The sequence below is a fragment of the Equus asinus genome, unplaced genomic scaffold (assembly GCF_041296235.1).
Source record: "Equus asinus isolate D_3611 breed Donkey unplaced genomic scaffold, EquAss-T2T_v2 contig_197, whole genome shotgun sequence".
NCBI classification, from domain to species: Eukaryota; Metazoa; Chordata; class Mammalia; order Perissodactyla; family Equidae; genus Equus; species Equus asinus.
In genome coordinates this window covers 1,722,832-1,744,805 of record NW_027224846.1, presented here as the reverse complement: position 1 = coordinate 1,744,805, position 21,974 = coordinate 1,722,832, and the positions used below count along the sequence as shown (strand labels likewise).

General features: G+C 37.3%; 1 long non-coding RNA gene and 1 pseudogene across 1 annotated transcript in view; one reads left to right on the top strand and one right to left on the bottom strand.

Annotated features, from left to right (window-relative positions):
* The window catches only part of LOC139043293 (uncharacterized), a 50,148-nt gene that overhangs the window by 3,401 nt on the left and 24,773 nt on the right, over positions 1-21,974 (top strand). The gene's annotated exons all lie outside the window — the stretch shown is intronic.
* LOC139043290 (centromere-associated protein E-like) overlaps positions 3,424-21,974 on the bottom strand; it is a 79,749-nt pseudogene continuing 61,198 nt past the window's right edge.

Sequence of the window (21,974 nt, the reverse complement as noted above, 5' to 3'; positions counted from 1 at the left end):
CAGCACAGCTCACCCCTGCTTACAGCTCCTCCATCGTGAGGAGCAGGGGAAAGAAAAGAGAGGAAAATTCATTCACAGTTCCGTCTTTTTGGAGAGCTGCCTGAAGGACTGGTTTCTGTCTCACTTGACCCGAACTGCTGATGGAACTGGCATGGTCTGGCACCAGACAGAGACTAGCGTGGCTCAGCACCATCAGGAGTAGGTGCCCAACTCGAAGCTTCATCCTCGGGAGGGAGGGAGGGAGGAGAACAGAGCGTGTGTCTTATGTGCCAGCGTTTTGGAGGGCTGCCATTGGGACTGGTTTCTATCTCACCTGATTTGGGGTGCTGATGGGAGCTGACGTAATTTGGATGCCTGGGGGCCAATGAGAACAAAGGAGAGTGGGGTGGCTTCCTGCTGCAGCACCAAAGAAGCTGCAGTACTACAGACAGATATTAGAGGGAGCAAGAGATTATGAGCTCCTGAAAAAGAAACTGGCAAACCTCTCTAATTGGCAAATCACACACACAAGCCTAGAGAGTCACATCTGCCCAAAAGCTTTCAGAGGGCCCACAATCTATAACTGGGCTGACTGATGAAGGTCTTCCCCTGTATGAAGCAGCCCATAAAGACTGGAAGAGGTGGCTATTTTTCAAATGCATAAAAGTCAGCAAAAAAATCAAAAGGCACACAAAGAAACAGAGAAACACGATGCAATCAAAGAAACAAACTAAATCTCCAGAAACCAACTCCAAAGAAATGGTGACCTATGAATACCTGACAAACACTTGAAAATAATAGTTTTAAGGAAGCTCAATGATCTACAAGAGAACACCAATAGACAGCTAAATGAAATCAGGAAAATGATGCACAAACAAAATGAGAATATTAAAGAGATGGAAACTATAAAAAAGGACCAAACAGAAATTCTGGAGCTGAAGAATACAAATAACTAAAATGAAAAATTCACAGAGGGGTTCAATAGCAGACTTGATCAAGCAGAAGAATCAATAAGTTGAAACCAGGTCATATGAAATTACTCAGTTAGAGAAGAAAAAAGAAAAAAGAATAAAGAAAAGTGAAGAGAGCCTAAGGTACTTATGGGACATCAGCAAGTGGACCAATATATGCATCATGGAACTTCCAGAAGGAAAGAGAAAGGGACAAAAGATTTATTTGAGGAAATAATGGCCAAAAACTTCCCAAATCTGAGGAATGAAAGATATCCAAATTCAAGAGTTAAGCAACATTCTACTAGACTGGATATCTGAAGACTGATCTTATATATATATATAATTTCTATTGAGTTCATAAGAGTTGACATCATTGTGAAATTTCAGTTGTACATTGTTTCTTGTCTGTCACCACGTAAGTGTTCTCCTTCACCCCCTATGCCCACCCCTCACCCCCCTTCCCCTGGTAACCACTGAACTGTTTTCTTTGTCCATGTGTTTGTTTATATTGCACATGTGAGTGAAATCATCTGGTGTTTGTCTTTTTCAGTCTTACTTCCCTAAGCATAATTCCCTCCAGGTCCTTCCATGTTGTTGCAAATGGGATGGATCCGTCTTCTTTTAATGGCTGAGTAGTATTCCATTGTATATATACCACATCATCTTTATCCAATCATTGGTCAATGGGCACTTGGGTTGCTTCCAGGTCTTGGCTATTGTGGATAGTGCTGCTATCAACACAGGGGTGCATATGTTCTTTGGATTATTGATTGCAAGTTGTTTAGGTAGATACCCAGTAATGGAATAACTGGATATGGTATTTCTATTTTTAGCTTTCTGAGGAACCTCCATCTTGTTTTCCATAGTGGCTATACCAGTTTGCAGTCCCACCAGCAGTGTATGAGGGTTCCCTTTTCTCCACACCCTCTCCAACTTTTGTTATTTTTAGTCTTAGTGATTATAGCCATTTAAACAGGTGTAAGGTGGTATCTTAGTGTAGTTTTGATTTGCATTTCCCTGATGATTAGTGATGTTGAACATCTTTTCATGTGTTTCTTGGCCATCTGTATATCTTCTTTGGAAAAATGTTCATATCCCCTGCTCATTTTTTGATTGTGCTGTCTTTTTGTTGTTCAGTTGTGTGAATTCCTTATATATTATGGAGATTAACTCCTTGTCAGATATATGATTTGCAAATATTTTCTCCCACTTGGTGGGCTGTCTTTTTGTTTTGATCCTAGTTTCTTTTGCCTTGCAGAAGCTCTTTAGTCTGATGAAGTCCCACTTATTTTTTTCTTCTGTTTCCCTTGTCTGAGAAGACCTGGTATTCAAAAAGATCCTTTTAAGTTTGATGTCAGTGAGTCTACTACCTATATTTTCTTCTAGGAGTTTTATGGTTTCAGGACTTATCTTCAAGTCATTGATCCATTTTATTTTTGTGTATGGCATGAGATAATGGTCTACTTTCATTCTTTTGCATGTGGCTGTCCAGTTTTCCCAACACCATTTGTTGAAAATACTTTCCTTTCTCCATTGTATGTTCCCAGCTCCTTTGTCAAAGATTAGCTGTCCATAGATGTGTGGTTTTCCTTCTGGGCTTTCAGTTCTGTTCCACTGATCTGTGTGTCTGTTTTTGTACCAGTACCATGTCATTTTGATCACTATGGCTTTGTAGTACACTTTGAAGTCAGGGATGGTGGTACCTCCAGCTTTGTTCTTTTTTCTCAGGATTGCTTTAGCAATTTGGCGTCTTTGGTTGCCCCATATGAATTTTAGGATTCTCTGTTCTGTTTCCATGAAGAATGTCATTGGGATTCTGATTGGGATTGCATTACATCTGTAGATTGCTTTGGGTAGTATGGACATTTTAACCGTGTTTATTCTTCCAATCCATGTGCGTGGAATTTCTTTCCATCTCTTTATGTCATCATCTATTTTTAAGACTGATTATATTTTTAATGGCCTTAAAGTCGTTTTATTACCCAGGTGAACATACCTACTACTTTGCAATACTCTTATTCAGTGGAGGAGTGAACATCGTAGAGAATCAACCTGCAGCTCTGTAATCATGTCTGGTTTGGGTGCAGAGGAGAAACCAAACTCCCAAGGGACAGGCCTGAGGGACAGCGTTATAGGAAGGCACAGTTTCACTTCACCCTAGTGAACCTGTGACAGTGTGTTAAGGTAAGGGAAATAACCAATTCATAGACTTTAACAGTGATGGCTATGATATAATTAATAATCTCTCCCTTTGAATAAGTCTTCTTACCAAAGAGCCAAGAATGCCTTGAAATCACTAACTCTGTTCTAAACCTTATGCAACTTGCTGTTTTATATGGTTTTTCAAAGTCATATGATATAAAAGTACTATCAGATACTCTCTAAAACCACAGTTCTTAACCTCTTATAGAGTAACAGACCTCTCAGAGAGTATGTTATAAGAAAGTAGGGACCCTAGTATCCTAGAAAACTGAATCCACACACAAAAGATAAAATTTCAGAGGTTTTACAGATTGTGTGAAGCCCATCCATAGATGCTTTATGTGTTGCGGGGAGCCCAGGTTTAGGAATTTTGTTAATTAAATGATGCTTTAATTTATGTATTATCTAAGTCACATGTGGATAACGAGATTAATGAAAATGTATACATTTTATGTATACACGGAAAGACTGGAAATTTCCTTCAATAACTTTATTCTTCACAAAATATATAAATAAATAAAACAATTCAACTTCTAAAGTATTATCACATTCAGGAAGAAGGCAGTCTATCACCATTCTAAATGACTGGAATGCCTCAATTTCTAATGGCAAAGTGCAAACTGAATTGAAATTAAGTTGGACTGTGACATCATTGCCAGGGATAGAAAAATAAAGTAACAAATACAGTCATTTCTAAATAAGGAACACTAGGCCCCTAGAAAAGTGACAGCAGAGTTTACTGAGTCTTGCACTCGGGCACAGCTTGTCCTGAGGAGGCGTGCCAAGGGCCTGGCTGAGGATCCACACTCTCTGCTCCAGCAGTTTGTTCTTCTGAGAAAAAAATAGAAAGCAAAAGTCATCTTATTAAAAAACACGTTTGGTTGCAACACAACATACAGCTTATATACAGTTTACCTTACAGCTGAGGTAATGTTTTCAAATTGATAACCCATTATGTTCTCCTGCTGTTCTTTAACATCTTTCAACGGCTTCCTCTAGCATGCTCCCAGGATGAAGTAAAAATTCCTCTCCACAACCCACAAAGTCCTGCGCATCTGGCTCTTCTCTCTCTGGCTTCACCGACTTCACCCAGAGGAACCTGTGTGCACTGCGCTCTGGCCACACGTGGTTTTCCAACCCTTCCCCTGGTTACGGTCTCTCCCAGCTGGGCCGACCCTGTTCCCTCTGCCTGAATCGCCTTCCCCTCCCCTCTTTGTTAAGCTAACTCACCTTAACCTGTTAGATCTCAGTCCCCTTCTTCAAGGAAGACTTCCTTATGTTCCTAAAACAACCTATTAAAAACTCATAGGCTTTTGAACTCTAGAACTGTACCTTTTTGACTACTTGATCACCGTCTATACCCACTAGACTGTGAACTCCAGGAAGGCAGGGGCCATATCTGGTTTGGTTATCAATGTACCATCAGGGTGCAATATGTGACACATAGGTGGAGACCAAAAATTTCTGTTCATTGAATGAATATGTAAATGATATAAGTCTATGATCTGGCTTGTGTAAAATGAATATAATGCTACTGGAAATACTGGACCATTGAATTGATAAGAAGGTCTTTTGCAGTAAAAGTAGTTATGTTTGTAGGATGGTGTCTCTCTGTGTCCTCGAGAGCTGCTTGTCTATCTGAGGGAAAAGTTGAAGGTTCAGGAGGCAGAATAAGACTTCCCTCGGGGTAAAAAGTGATTTCACTTCAGTGCTGTGCTTTGGAGAAACTTCTCACAGAGACAGCAAATGACATCTCTGCAGTGCAGCTTCTCCATGACATCTTCTCTTGTCTAAACTTGCCCTTTGGGGCCACAGGGGACAAATGAGTTCCAACCGTTATCCCCGATCCCCAAGTAACCAGTATATTTACCCACCTGGGCGGAGGCCTAGACTTGAGTTATCAAAATAGCGAACTGGGTGAGGTGCTGGGAAAGACTTTGATCGGCCATCAAAAAACCAAGATTTCGGTGAGTCCTTTGGCACAGGATCTTGTAAATTCCGTTCCTTGCATTGAGAAGGCGTATGCTGTCTCTCTTGAGAAGCTGGTCCGGTCGCTTTAGGAGACTTTGGAGAATTCTCACAAGTCACTTCTTTGTGAGCTTCTCTTTTAAGAGTTCTCTCCTTCCACATTTTGACCTCATTGGAAAGATGATGATTATTGCTTAAATGTGGGGAAAAATAAAAGAGACTGTAAGACTGCTCAATTCCAGAAATATATTCATATTTACATAAAATTTTTTTTCTTAATTGTGGTAAAATATATGTGACATATAATTTACCATTTTATCATATTTACATTTTAATTTCAACCTAATGCTTCCTAAGTTTGGATTATTTCCACAGTTCAGAAAATGAAATGAGGTCAATATAAATTGAAAAATTGTACTAAATCTCCGTGATCACAGAATCTTGAAAAGTATGATATTAGGTTTCAAATGAATCAGTGATGTCGTCCAGCATGGTTTATCTACTGATACTCTGTGGCAATAATTTGATAAGTTAGTCTTCTGGATGGATGAATCTTTAATGTACCTTTGTTATTTTAAAAGATATATTACACTGTGCTTTTCTGGATTACTTATAGTGTTGCTTCCCACAGGAAATGCTGCCTGCATTTATTCACTCCTTCAGAGAAGCCTGGGAAGCAATCCTAGGCCCTGCTCTCCTTTCTTTGATCAGTCAGCCAAGTGTGTTGATACAACCTCACACTTTTGGGTTCCCCCCCATTCTGCTCTAGCAGCTAGAGACGCCGTATGAGCTCATTAGGCCCCAGCTTAAAATCCTCCAGTGGTGGTAATCCTCCCGTTACATTTAGGAGACCACCCCAGCTGCCTCAGAATGACCTGCAATGTGTAATCTGGACCAGTGGCCTCTGGCATCGCATCTTGCACTTACTCTGCCTCATTCTGTATGCTCTGGCCACACTGCATGTCTTTCTGTTCCACTTTCCTCTTTGACTCAAAGCCTGTGCACATGCTGTTCCCTCAGCCTAGAAGGCTTAGCCATCTCTACTGTCATCAAGCCTAACTGCTACTCATTTTCAGATCTACTCTTACATATTAGTTTCTTGATCACCGCCCCTCCCCACATCTAGATAAGGTCTGATCCCTCTGTTGGACCCTTTCATAATGTCCTGTTTGCTTTTTTTGTTGTTTAATAGCCTCACACAGAACAGTAGCTATTTGCATATTTATTTAATGCCTATTTTTCTTCTATTGCATCATTAGTAAAGATTAGCACAAGATTCTAATCTTTGGTAGAAGCCAATTAATTAAATTTTTTACAACTGTTTATAAAGGTTAATGGGCTACAATAATGGACCTCAGGGATTCTCCTTTGAGTAAAGCCTCACTGACTTGGGCATATTTGTGGCATATTTAAGCTCCCCTCAAAGATCTTGGTTTACTTTTTGGTTCTTGGCTTAGTTAAAAACAGGCTTAGCTAAAATCAGTTGATGGGCCAGCCCTGTGGCCTAGTGGTTAAGTTCCGGGCACTCCACTTTGGCAGCCTGGGTTTGGTTCTCGAGTGTGGACCCACATCACTCTGTTAGTGGCCATGCTGTGCTGGCAGCCCACATACTAAAAATAGAGGAAGATTGGCATGTTAGCTCAGGGCGAATCTTCCTCAGGAAAAAAAAAAGGTCAGTTGATGGATAGCAAACCTCTGGAATGGTGCTACCATATTCTCATTCCTTTTAAAAAAGACACATTACATGAGCTCTAAAATTTACTTCCCCTATATGTGTGAGGGGTTGCCCACTGCAAAAAATATATATGCATGTGTAGGCATCATCCTCTCCCACACGTACCACCATAAGCATAATTCCTGTATCAGGTAAGCAGATCTTACCTTAACATTTCATTCCTTTGCTTTGTTAACTGTTCATTTTGCTGCTTTAACTTAGAAATTTCCTTTTCTAGCCGTATATATTCACTTTTCAAAATAAGAGCTTTTGTGCTTTGTACAATGCCGCTGCCACCCCCACAGGTTAAGGGTTTCCTTGAAGGCTGAGAATCAGTATGTTCTGATATCACTGTGGGAGGCAAACACACAGACAGGTGATAATTTTAATTATCTCCAAAGTTCACAATAAAGGAAACATTAGTAAGTTCAATAAATCACTATAAAAAACAAAACATCTCAGCACCATCTCCCTGAACGTCACCCTTGACTTCCTCCTCTTCCCTCACCTCCTATGCCAATTCCATCATGGATTCTAAGTATCTGCGGAACCCCTGCTTCTCTCCACCCACTATCTCCACCACCACCACCTGCTAGGATCACTCACGGTGACGGCAGCAGTCGGAGCTGCCCTTCACTGTCTACTCTCGACGCCAGTGGGGTCCCCTGGAGGGCTGCTTCCACCACACAGCGTGTGTGGGGTCCACCCCAAGGCAGTCAATGTGCTCCCAATACTCAACACGTATTTGTTAACTAAATAAACCTTAGACTGCTATTAAAGAATATACTATCCAGTATTTTACACCATATGTGTACAAGTAATGTAAAGAACTGTTTTGTAAATTTTAGGTAAAATTGCATAAAAGTGTGAGGTGCTTAGAAAGTGGAATGATCCACTGGGTCACTGACTGTTTACAAGGGAGGGGCAAGATGAGTGTGGGGAAGACACTCAATGTCCATTTCCTTTTGAATTATTCTGAATTCAGGTACAACACGTACCTGAAAGTCACAAATTAGAAGGAATCATCCTGACCCTTCTCTAACAACAAAAGTTCTATTTTTACCCCTTGAAGTTTTCCAGGTAGGAGCTGCAATTATCCTGCAATGGACACTAGGGCAGTTCAAACTAAACAAGCACCAGACAATGCGTGGACAATAATACACACAAACATCATCTTGCATTTGCCTGACATTTAGAATTTTCAGTGTGCTTTCACACACAACTTTTAGCCTGATCCTTACAAGTCTATATCCAATCTAGAAGGTCAGGCGTTCTCCTCATGATTTCACAGGCTGTTAAGTGAGGGCAGTCAGCTTAGAGAACTGTTCGTGACGTTATTTCGATGCTGGACCCACTACACAAAGCTGCCCCAAGTACTGTTCAGCATTCTCTCTTTTCAAATGAAACATAAGAGACAGAAATATGGGAAAAGATACAGTTTGAGGAATGTATATGCAGAAATTTGATGATTAGATTTGAAAACTGTATCTAAGATAAGTTTCAAAGAGTTTGCCAGTAAGCATCAAGTCTGTATTTTCAGTACCAACAACAAGTAGGATAATATTTACTGTATACTGACTATGTTTTTACAGTGCACATGGTTAAAATCTATTAAGATATGCTTGTGTTTTATTGGGAAGGGTATGTCTACCTTGACAGGTAAGTCATTCTTGTATACTACTGAAGGTATCTTCACTAATATGTAAAGATCTGATAGTGCACAGGTTACATTCATAGTTTTTAAGAATCTATAATGGATAAATAGTTGAGATTACAGGAAACTTAAGGAGGTATCAAAGGATAAATATGATCTCAAAGAATTCATTTTAAAAATAGTTCTTTATAAATTAGTGATTAACAGGTTTATTCTTGACTGTCGTATATATAGTAGCAGTCTTCAAAATGTGTAAGTATACTGAGAAGTAAGATGGAAAAAGATCTGGAAATATCAGCATTTTCTACTTACTTGAAGTATCTTGGGCCTGCTGATTTCGTCTAAGATTTTCTCTCAATAGCCTTATAACTTCTTTTTGATGTTCTACAGTGGCTTTTGTACAAGTAATTCTATTAAGAATAACAACAGAAATATGTAAAAGGCCAGCAACTAATTTTTAATGGAAGAATAAACAGAACTGCTGTCAAGAATTTTCTGATAAGATACATCACATTGATATGATATGCATAAGCAGCAGTAGGTAAGCCCTCACGATACCCCCTGGTATCATGCACTTTATAGCCATAAATAACACCATCAAATTGGAAGTGTTCTGTTTGGCTGCAGGGGCAATTTTTTTTTAACATTGAGAAACCAATTCTTTTAAAATTTCTGAAAGCCCAATAGGTATCATTAACTGGATATTGAGCAAAATTACATTCAGGGGCACCATAAAACAAATAATTGGGTTGTTATCATGAGGTCCTAGAAACCTCTTGAAGGTACAACAATTACCAAAGCGTAAAACCAAAAGCACCTTCCTGTATATACTGTAAGGAAAGCACACTCGACTGCAGCTCTGATCTGAGGTGACACAGTCAGAGGTCACAGTCTGCTCATTGCACCCAGGAGAAAAAGACATTCTGTTAATTATTTGCTTGAGTGTTAATTGGCAATGCTAAATTATGAGACTTTCTGCCTTTCTTAGAGACTGAAAGTATCTGCTGATTCTATTCTATATAAAATTGCTTTGCATTTATTTAAAAAATTTTTTTTCTTTTGAGGAAGATTAGCCCTGAGCTAACATCTGCCACCAATCCTCTTTTTGCTGAGGAGGACTGGCCCTGAGCTAACATCGGTGCCCATCTTCCTCTACTTTATATGTGGGATGCCTACCACAGCATGGCTTGACAGGTGATGTGTAGGTCCACACCTAGGATGGTGAACCCTGGGCCACCGAAGCGGAATGTGCAAACTTAACCACCGTGCCACTGGGCTGGCCACTAAAATTGCCTTTTTAATGATGCTCCACTAAAACCAACAGTCCTATCAATAGAAGGCTGGTTAGAATGCATGAAGATTCAGAGTGCGACTTTTTGGGCAAAATTAGATATCATCATTAAACATTTATTAAACATTTACAGGAAGAATAAAAAGTGTGAGGAGTCAGAGGTGACATATTAATAAGTGGCAACATTATATTTCTAATTCAGTTTCCTTGACTCTCTGTTTAATGTTCTTTTCATTATGCTATACCACAAAGAACTTTAGGCATGCTATTGTATATGGTACTATACATAAATAAATCAATAAAAAGGGAATATGCTCTTGGGCACTAAGTACTACAATTTAAAAGGAAATAAAACCTTACACAAAAATACAATAGGAAGAACAAATGAAATTAAGAGAACCAACAGAAACCTTAGACAAACTGCTAAAAACACACACACGTTCTTAATATTCACTTTCAAACAAAAAAGGCCATTTTTAAGCTGTTCCTATATGATTGAACAAGAAGTATCCAAAGACATAGTATGTCAGTAATTGATCAGAATTGTGCTTGTTTTCAAAACCTTTGCATACATAATGAGAATTTAATAACTTTAAAATCTGTAGATGTTTGTATTTATTTTATAAAAAGCAATAACAATATCTTAATATATTTTAAATTTATACAGTTTAGAAAGGAAGTTTAAGCTACTAAAGTCATATTCAATTAAGACAAAGACATACTCCTTTTCAAACTCCTTGGCATTTCTCATCTTCTCTAGGTCTATTTTCACCAGCTTTGTTTTGAGCTCTTCAATTTCTTCTTTATAGGGCTTAGCTCCTAAAGCAACTTTGTCCTAAAGGTTTTAGAGAAAAGAGAAATAAAGTAATTTTAGAGCAGTTTCAAAGACTTGTTAACTACCTAATATAGTAGGAACATTTTAAAACAGCAAACTCCAAACATATGAAAAGGAGGAAAGGCACAAATTTTAACCCTAAAATGAGTAACAAATAGATATTTGATGTGAAGTACATGTGAAGCTATTGGAAGCTAATGTGTAATTAGAAAACCTATGACTTCTATTTCTTAAAACAAATATTTTTCCCAATTAAAAAACAATATACTTAAACAAAATGAAACAGAAAGGTTGAAACGAATGAAATGGGTAGATAAAGGTAAATCAGGAAAATAAGACAAGAGATGAACAGTAATATAAATATCAAAGTAGAACTGAATTCAAGGCACAAAATATTATATAACATTATTGGGGATATTCTGTACTCAAGGTTGGTTCAATCTAGCCATACATCTACTTCGACTCAGAAAAAAAATCAGTCATATATACATACAAACATATACAAAAATCTTTTTTAATAAATAGGTTTAACTTTTTAGAGCAATTTTAGGTTTATAGACAAATTGAGCAGAGTACATAGAGTCCCGGTAATACCCGTGTCCTCCCCTAGTTTCTCCTATTATTAACATCTTAGTGTGGTATGATTGTTACAAATGATGAGCCAATATCGATACATTATTAACTGACGTTCACAGTTTACATTAGAGTCTATTGTTTGCATTGTATAGTCCATGGGTTTTGACAAATGTATGACACGTGTTCATCATCACTGTATCATGCAGAATAGTTTCACTGCCCTAAAAATCTCCTGTGCTCCACTTATCCATCCCTCCACCCTCCCCCAGAACCCTTAGTAATCATTGATCTTTTCCTGTTCGCCTAGTTTTGCCTCTTCCAGAATGTCATACAGTATGCAGTGTTTTTAGATGGGCTTTTTAAAATTAGCAATGTGCATTTAAGGTTCCTCCATGTCTTTTGTGGCTTGATGGCTCATTTCTTATTATTGCTGAATAAATCATTCATTTCTTTTATTGCTGTTACCACAGCCATACTATGGATTACTATTATATATTGAATACAAAAATAAACCCATCTAAATAGGGACCCAGAGAGCTCTTCATTCCTCTAGGCGTTACCCCCAGTGCCTATAAAAACATTTGCACACACACGTAGTTAGCAAAGACTAAAAAGATGCAAGCTTCCATAGCTGAGATGCTCAGCTTAAGGAGGTTGCTGACTAGGTCAGATAAGCCCATTCTGGGAGGAGCCCAGTATTTGCTCAGTCATGGCACCAGTAAAATACCCTGGCTTTCTGGACCAGATGCTGATATCAGGGACTCCTTGAGCATATGACTGGCTGGAGTGGTGTCAGTTTTGTAAGAAACTGCCAAACTCTCTTCTAAAGTGGCTACTGTACCACTTGCATTCCCACCAGCAGTGAGCAAGAGCTCCTGGCCCCACTCCTTGCCAGCATTTAGTGTAGTCAGTGTTCCGGATTTTGGCCATTATATTTTGAGATACAGTGGATGTACAGTGGTATCTCATTGTTTTTTAATTTGCAATTTTCTAATGACATATGATGTGGAGCATCTTTTCATATGCTTATTTGCCATGTGTGTATCTTCTCTGGTGAAGTGTCTGTTCAGATCCATTGCCTATTTTTAAATCAGGCTGTTTGCTTTCTAATTATTGAGTTTTAAGAGTTCTTTGTATATTTTGGATAACAGTTCTTGAAAGATATGTGTTTTGCAAAGATTTTCTTCCAGTCTGTGGCTTGTCTTTCATAGGGCAAACATTTTTAATTTAAATGAAGTCCAGTTTATCAATTTTTTTCCTTCATAGATTATGCTTTTGGTGTTGTATGTAAAAAAATGTCAATGCCAAACCCAAGGTCACCTCGATTTTCTCCTACGTTATCTTCTAGGCATTTTCTAGTTTTGTGTTTTAGATTTAGGTTACAATCAATTGAGTTAATTTTTGTGAAAGGTGCCCAGTTGTTCAGCACCGCTAGTTGATAAGACTACCCTTTTCCATTGAATTGCCTTTGCTCTTTTGTCAAAGATGAACTGACTATATTTGTGTGTATATATTTCTGGGCTCTCTATTTTGTTCCATTGATCTATTTGTATACATTTTGATTTAAAAGTTCAAAGAACTCTAAAAATATTTATTCATTTATGACACCTAAAAGAAAATTTCAATATATTCTAAAAATGGAGAAATTGCAGTAATTTTTTTGCCACAATATAATGAAATAAATTAGTCATATATAACAGTTTTAAAACAATTCTTGAGTAAAAGAAATTGAAATTGGAAATACTCTCTTAGAAATGAAAGACAGTGAGAATTCCTTATTTCAAACACATGACGTGTGCCCAAGCTGCACTCAGAAGCGCTGACAGCCTTAAACATCCTCTAGCCGCCTGAGGAGTCTGAGCGCCTGTGTTCTCAGTGAACAGCACCTGCTCATCCTATTTTAGATGGAGTCTGCTGAGAAACTTTCTTTGCTCTACCAGAAAAAGAATTCCTTTGAGATTCTGATTTGAATTACATTAACTTTAGAAATTAATTTGGGAAAAACTGATGGTTGTACAGTATTTAGGTTACAACCTAGGAAATAGCATATTTCTTATTTTAAACCACATGCTCTCCTATATTTCCTTTTAGAGTTTTGTTGTTCTTTTCATATATGTTGCCTCATTTTTTGTTAAGGTTAGTCACTTGAGCATTTTATATTTTGTGCCAGTTATAAATAAGATCTTTTTTTCCCACTGTGCAGGATGTCCCTAAAGTACTAGCACAGTTTGAATTTTTAACAAATTTACTGCTACTTGATATAAATAATTTGTAAAGATACAACAGAGGAAATGTATCAAGATTTAAACAAAACTGTTAATGAGTCATTTGTTCAAATTACTTTCTTCTATATTCACTTAATAAACCCTACATTATATTGGACAGCTATATCCAGGTGAATTAAAATAGTGGTGAATAGGTTAAAAGTTAATATCTTTGCATTTTACTATGCCAAATCTCGAGTTAAATATACTGTTGCATTTTATAGAATATTTATATAAAATACAGAAACAGATTCTTAAAAATTCAAACTGTATAAAGATTTTATGGATACCCTATACTTTGCTTTCTTTCCTCATGGATGCTGTACAATGGCATACTCTATTATATTATCTAAATGGTTACTTTTAGTATGCAGGAAAGATATTCCTCTCTCCATAGACACCTGTACCAATCTATACTGAGTGTGGAGAAATTTGTCGCTTACTCCCTTTTTCTTGAAACACTAGCTTCACTTATATGAAGAAACTGGAACCACTCTGTTGCCCAGACCCCCTTTTCTTTTTCACTCACTGGCTGCTCCATCTCAGTATCATTTGGTTACTCCACATCTCCTCTCCATTATGCTTATGCCCTCGTCCAGTCTCATGATTTTTATATGCTGATGATTCCCCAAACTTAAACCTCTCGCCTATATCTTGCTCAGACTCAGATATTCAATTGCCTAAGTCATATCTCAACTTGGGTGTCCCCAGTGGGCATTTCCAATTCAGCATGTCCAAAACTGAACTTTCCTGGTTTCAAACTTCCTCTTCTGGCAGTCTTTCCCATTTCCGTATGTAGCAACTCTATCTTCTTGGCTGCTCAGGCCAAAAACTTTGGAATCATCTCTGACTCCAAGAAATACGAGAGGTACGTGTTTGGCTTTCTCTTTGATAAATTGAATCTAAATATTTTGCAAAAAAAAAGAAATATGAGAGGAAGAGACATGTGCCACTTCTGGGCCAGAGCCTTTATGAGTACAGATTTTAAGACAATTTTTAGCTTCTCCATCTTGTCCCTTTTCTGTGAGCCTGAGCACGGACAGCTTACAACTGGGCTTTAACCATGCAGATGAAAACAGCACCAAGGAAGTGCTGGAGAAACAAGATGGGAGAAACGGGGGCCTCTGAATGACCATGTGGAAAGGAGCCACTTGCCAAGCTGGAACCCACACTTTTACGTGTGAAATAAGCTTCTGTTTTGTTTGAGCCATTGCATTTTGTGGTTCCCTTTGTTGTAGGAGCTGGCACGTCACTAACAAACACGCCTTCCTGGATTCTATTTTCAAAGGGCAGCCTTTAAAAATTTAAGTCAGACTATATCATTTTGCCAAAATCCTCTGATGACTTCCCATCTCATCCAGAATAAAACCCAAAGTGCTTACAAATAGCTTTCAAGATGCTTTATGATTTGGCTCTCTGCTACTTCTCACCTATTTCCCCTTCTATCCTTGCCCACGCTGCTCAGGAGACGCTGGCTTTCTTGCTGTTTCCTTGAATACATCTCAACTACTTCTGTGTTGCGGCCTTCGCATTTGCTACTTCTTTTGCCTAGAAGGCCCTTCCCTACCAGACAGCTCACACCATCACTTCGTCATCTTAATTGTGCGGCTCTCCTCAACTCCCCTTACAAAATCACACTCCTACTCACACCCACTCTCACCCTGCACCTATATACCTCTGTCTGGCTTAATATTTTTCCATTGCACTTCTCACCGTTTAACAAACATATATACTTGTTTATTTTCTGACTTCATGAAGCAGAATGTAAGCCTCTTCAAGGAGGCTTTATTTTTTTTCCATTGCAGTACACATGGCATCTAGAACAATGACCAACACGTAGTAGGTATTCAACAAATACTTGCTGAATGAATAAAAATGTGATCATTTAGTTATTTAAAGTATTAAAAAATTACTCTCAAAGATTTTAAAGCTTTACAGTTGATTTTCTTGGTTTTTAGCTATACTAACAATTTCTAAAAACAAAATTAAGATTATTTTCTCTTGCCTCTCTGTTTCATGTCTCATTGAAAGAACCAGAATTTTTAGAACAATGTTAAATAATGAAAAGAGTAAGCATTCTTGGCTTGTTTCTAATTTTGGAATGAAGAGAAGAGACACTGGAGCAGGAACAGTGAACAAAATGCCTATTAGGATCCGACCCAAGTAGCAGAAGAGTGAGAAGTAGCTGTGGCTCAGACGAGGAAGGAAGGCTGTGATGAAGGAGGGTGCGACTTGTGTAACGGCATTCAAGCTCAAAAACATTTCAACTCTGCTCTTTCTAGAGAAAACAGGTTAGATTAAGCCCATAGGCTACCAGGTGGGACTCAATAACAGGGGATTAAGTAGAAAAAAATATAATTTTAAAATGTACTTATCTAACAGAGTATTAAATATTTAGATAAGAAGCATATTTTTTTGAAAAATAAAAAGAAAGTCTCAACAAGAAAAAAACCAACAACTCAATTAAAAAGTGGGCAAAGGATCTGAACAGAGATTTCTGCAAAGAAGATATATGGATGGCCAACAGGCTCATGAAAAGATGTTCAACATCATTAGCTATCAGGGAAATGCAAATCAAAACTACAATGAGATATCACCTCCCTCTGATCAGAATGGCTATAATTAACAAGACAGGAAACAACAAGTGTTGGAGAGGATGTGGAGAGAAAGGAACCCTCAAACATTGCTGGTGGGAGTGCAAAGTGGTGAAGCCACTATGGAAAACAGTATGGAGATGCCTCAGAAAATTAAGAATAGATCTACCATATGATCCAGCTATCCCACTGCTGGGTATTTATCCAAAGAACTTGAAAACACAAAGGCATAAAAGATATATGCACCCCTATGTTCATCACATCATTATTCACAATAGCCAAGGCTTGTAAACAACCTAGGTGCCCATCAAGGGACGAATGGAAGATGTGGTATATATACACAATGGAATACTACTCAGCCATAAGAAATGATGAAATCTGGCCATTTGTGACAACATAGATGGACCTTGAGTGTATTATGCTAAGTGAAATAAGTCAGAGGGAGAAAGTCAAATACCATATGATCTCACTCATAAGTAGAAGATAAAAATGACAAACAAACACAGAGCAAGAGAGACTGGATTGGTGGTTACCAAAAGGGAAGGGAGGAGGGGGAAGGGCAAAAGGGGTGATTAGACACACGTGTGGTGATGGATAATTGGTCTTTGTGGGGTGAACATGATGTAATCTACACAGAATTCGAAATATATTATGATGTACACCTGAAAGTTATATAATGTTATAATCCAATGTTACTGCAATAATAAAAAATTAAAAAAAAACATATTTATGAAAAAATGTTTCAATATACTACTAGAGATATACAAACATACATCCTCTACATTTTTGGCATTCAGAAATTAAAGTGAAAATAAAAAATTTCCTTACTTTGAAAAGTAAAAAAATTAAAAAAAATTAAAAAAATAAGATATATTTTAAACTGTCAAGAATATTTATGTTTTTTAAAAATAATTTTTACAGGAAGATGAAAACAATCATTATTTGGCATGAAAATAAACGTATGCATTTATTTATATTTATTATGCATAATTTATAAAATTATGCCTTTATTTATAAAATGAGTTTTAAGTTACCTGAAGTACTTGGATCATTTCTTTTGTTTTTTCAAGGCATTTATTTGATTCATTAACTTGTGATTGAAGTTTTGCTATTATATCATTAGTCATCTCAAGCTCTTTCTGTATCTTTATAATCTTGTCTTCCTTTTGCATGGCAGTTTCTTTAGCTTCACGTAGTGAAGTTTCCAGCTCTTGAATCTTCTATTAAAAAAAACACACATATATAAGGTGTGCCTTGAAGACAGAATCACAGTTTATATGAAACAAAGATCATATATAGGTATTAATCTTTCAGATTGCATCAACATAGGATAGATGGAGACTCCAAATGTCACTCAATTTATACATGTATTATTTTTTTCATTTAGAAGCTGATCATTTAGGACTAAAAGAGGCCCAGATTTTATATAAGGTTAGTACTTATTTTATTTACTAGTTATCATGGTGCTAAGCATATTAAATAGGCACTTACATTTTAAATTAACACTACTTACAGAAAGTATATTTGTTAATTGACACTTTAGAGGAATACATGTAACATATCTTTCCCTTTATTTTTATTACCTAGTTTTTATGCTGAAAAATACAAGTATGTGGAAAAATCCAAAGGCATATAATTAAGATTAAGTTCCCCCATCTCAGAACCCCCACTGACTCTAAAGCGATGACTACTAAACTCTTTCAAGTGTATCCTTCTAGAAATTTTCTATATGTATCTACGCATGTGAATATACAGTTTACAAAAACAGTAAGTCACACACACAATAGTGTGTAAGAAGAAAGTTCACACAGAATAGCGTGAAAGAAGAAAGAGCCAAAGCAGGACTGCATTCAAACATGAAGAAGACAGATATGACTACAGAAGAACTATACAACTTTAATGTAGACCATGAAGACACTGAAATTGTTAAAGGTTTTGTTTCCCTTGGTTCAGTCATCAGTTTAAATGGAGACCGCAGCCAAGAAATCAAGAGAAGACTGTGACTCAGAAGGGCAGCGATGGAAGAATCAGGAAAGATCATCAACAGTAAGGGAGTATCATTAGAGACCAAGGCCAAGATTATCGACATCCTCGCATTCCCAATTACTATGTGTGGGTGCGAAAGCTGGACAGTGAAGAAGGCTGACAGGAAAAAATGGACTCATTTGAGATATGGTGTTGGAGGAGAGCTCTACAGATACCCTGGACTGCCAGAAAAATGAACAAGTGGGTCCAAGAGCAAATTAAGCCTGACCTATCTCTGGAGGCAAAAACTGTAAAACTGAGACTATCCTACCTTGGGGACATGATGAAAAGTAAAAGGCAGCAGGAAAAGAGGAAGACGAAATACGAGATGGAGTAATTCCAGAAAGGAAGCCATAGGCGTGAGTCTACAGGAGCTGAGTAGGGCTCTTGAGGACAGGATAATGGACATCACTCATTCATAGAGTTGCCAGGAATCAGAGCTGACTCTACAGCACATAACAACAATAAATATATACTTCTGGTTTTTTGTGGGTTTTTATTGCTGAGGAAGATGAGCCCTGAGCTAATATCTATGTCAATCTTCCTCCATTTTATATGTGGATTGCTGCCACATCATGGCTGCCAATGAGTGGTGTAGGTCCGTGCCTGGGATCTGAACCATGAACTGGGCCGCCAAAGTAGAGCATGCAAACTTAACCACTATGCCATGGGGCTAGCCTCCTGCTTTTTAAAAAATTAAAAATTTTATTTTCACTTGATAATATATTTTCCAGATCTTTTCATTATCAACACATAGATCTCTCGCATTTTTGTTTTCATGGGTAAATATATCCTATTTCATGGAGGTACTATAAACTAGTTAACCTGTCACCTACTAATGAACATTTAGGTTATTTCCAGTTTTTTATAAATACAAAAATATCTTAATTTGTTCATAATATAAGACTGTTCACATATACACACATGCAGGTTTTCCTGGAAAATGTTTCTTTTTGGTCCACCTGGAATTTACTTTTGTTTAATGAATGAGGTAGGAGTCCAGACTTATTCTTCTAAGATGGCTAGTTGGTTGTTCTGATTCAAACATTAAGCAGACTATCTTTCCCCCGAGTTGACTGCTCCTACTGTCATGCACTGAATTCTCCTACTTGTTTGGGTGGACTGCCCAACTCTCTGCCTGCCCCACTGCTCTACCTCCACATCACTGACCTGCTCTGTGCTACTCTGATTTGGCCTAATTATCAAACTAATAACATACGATTTATTATCTGATGGGGTATTTCCTGGGGTCATTGAAAATGGGATTTCCTTGTGCTTGTTTATCTTATTGCTTTGGAAGATGGGTTTCATATTTCCACTATTTTTACCTCTACAGCTGACTGAGGTCTGTAGTGATCAGCAAATCAATAAACTCTATATTAGTGATCTTCTAGTTTCCACTAGTAATAATTATTAAACTGGCAGTTGATGTTTTATTATAAATATTTATTTTGGTAAAAATGCTAAGTTGTAATTCACTCGGGTTCCCCACTAAGACGTGTGTGCTAACAAAATAAAACAGCATGTTTGCTGTACAGATTCCCAAGTAAGGGCAGTTAATACAGTTATTGGATTATTCAAATAATGTACTGATTCTTGGGCACAGGTTAATCTGTATAAGAAATTTATTATACTTTTAGCCTCTTCCATTTTTGTTTTGATCACATTAACCAATATTAAAGACACTGATGATAATTAGAGAAAAGCTAAATTGCTCTTTCTCTCTAAACTAGTTTGGTACTATAGACATAGATTATAATTTAATAGAAAGTCACATGATTTAGAAAACTTATAATGTATGGTAATAACACCTTAAGTGGTATACATACCTATTAATCAAATTAAGGCATGAGTTACTTCTATTTTATAATTCAAAGGTAAGATCTTATGTAACATGTAGCTTTATAATTAGTTGAGTGAGCGCCCCAATAGAACTATATTTAAAAAACAAGTCCATCATGCATGTTCCCTAATACCTTCAATACTGTGATTTTGCTCTGAAATGTTACATATGATACATCTTTAACTCTACAATGAAGCTGCAAATTGAAAAACATCTTATAAGAAATCTCATACCTCTGTGGTTAGTTGTGTAGCTCTTGATGTGACATGAAGATTCTTATCGCCTTGTGTAGTAGGATTAACAAGGGCACCAGATGTTCGAGAGATCTTCAAAGTTTGATAGTTTTTCAACAGTTTTTCATTTTTCTCTTTCACTGATTTCAGGTCATGTTCCCATTCTTTGGTGATGGTCACATTTCTTTCCTCAAACTCTGTTGATTCATTTATTATAGCCTATTGAGTAGTAAAGACAACACTATAGCTTCTAAAATGAATTACGTATTAAAAAAACCACTATGGAAAATACTAGAGTTCTAGGACAAGGCATATGTTGAAATTCATTATTCAGAACATTCTAGAATAGTACTTTAAAAGAATGTGAACATTCTTTGTGGCTTGCACCAGTTCCTGACATTTCAGAAGACGCTGGATATTGATTATGAGAATAAAAGAAGAATAAGGACTAGAGAGGATTCATATTGATTTGCAAGATGATAATCTCATTCTATTAGATCAGCACTGACATATGAAGAGGAATCTGAAGAACTGGTCAGGTTAAAATCATTATGTATGTTATGACATATATAATGTCATATATAAACATTAACTGACATCTAATAGCAGAGCATACCCAGTAAACTTAATAACAATCTATTTTCCTCTTTCATTTCAAACCTCAGTGTTTATAAGGAAAAAAATTTACTGACTTTTCGTAATCTGAAAATCTTCTATTTCCGTGCAGGGAGTAACAGCCAATCCATACCCTCGTTACATCAAAGGCTGACTCACTCTGAAATTGCTTCTATCATCTTTTTACTTCCTATTCTTATGGGATGTACTTTTTGCTCTCATCATGAATGCCTTCTTGGCCTTACCTGTATCTTTCTTTGTGGCTTTATGGTAGTTCTGTGAGATGCAGATCCTAAATTAGTTGTGTTCTTGCTGGCACCCTGGACTCTCCTTGGTTCTGGACTACTGACCCCACACCACACCAAGTTATCAATTGCTATGCTCAGATGGTGGAAGAAGCCACATATCCATGCTGATCCACAGAGCAGAAATCTCTACTTTCTAACCACAAGTGAGCCCTCAATATTATGAGAAAAACACTGAATTATATGGAAATTATCTTATCCCAAACACTGGTTTTATGCTTTTCTTCATTGATTGTGGACCATTTTTTTTTATTTTAAAAGCTCATTTACTGTTTTGCTAGCTTGGGGTATTCGACAAATGGGATTCACTATCCACAGGAAAACCTTTTTTAAAAATGTTATCTACATTTCAATGTGATTTAAGTATAGTTTCCAGATGAAATTAAAGTGTCAGGAAAGAACTACCCAAACAAATGAAATATAAAACCAGTCTTAGGAGCTATAATATTAATCTAGCTCCCTTTGCTCCAACTGCCTATATAACAAGCAACTTTCTGATTAATGACAATTTTACCAGGTGTATGAGGTAGAGATTACTTCAGAAAGCCGAATGAATTTTCTCATCAGTGGAAAGTAAAACAAATTAATAAAACTGATCTCAAGCAATCTTGGTTCATATGAATCTGTCCACAAGGGCTGGTCACCTTGGGAACAATGATACAAACCACATGTTTGAACCTCACAGTTGAAGGATCAGCACGTATGATAGCAACAGCACCGAGGTGAGAAGCACAAGGCCTCACTAATTAGTGGACTAGAGCTGTCTTTGGCTTGACCACAGGTGCTGCCCACAGCCCTGAAACAGGCTAGCATCTCACCTTGTTTGAGGATACTTGGGGGAAAAGGCTCAGGTCCTACGGAAGCGAGAAAGGACAGAGGAAAATGGCAAGATTTGAGGTTTCACCAGTGGAAATGGATTGTTA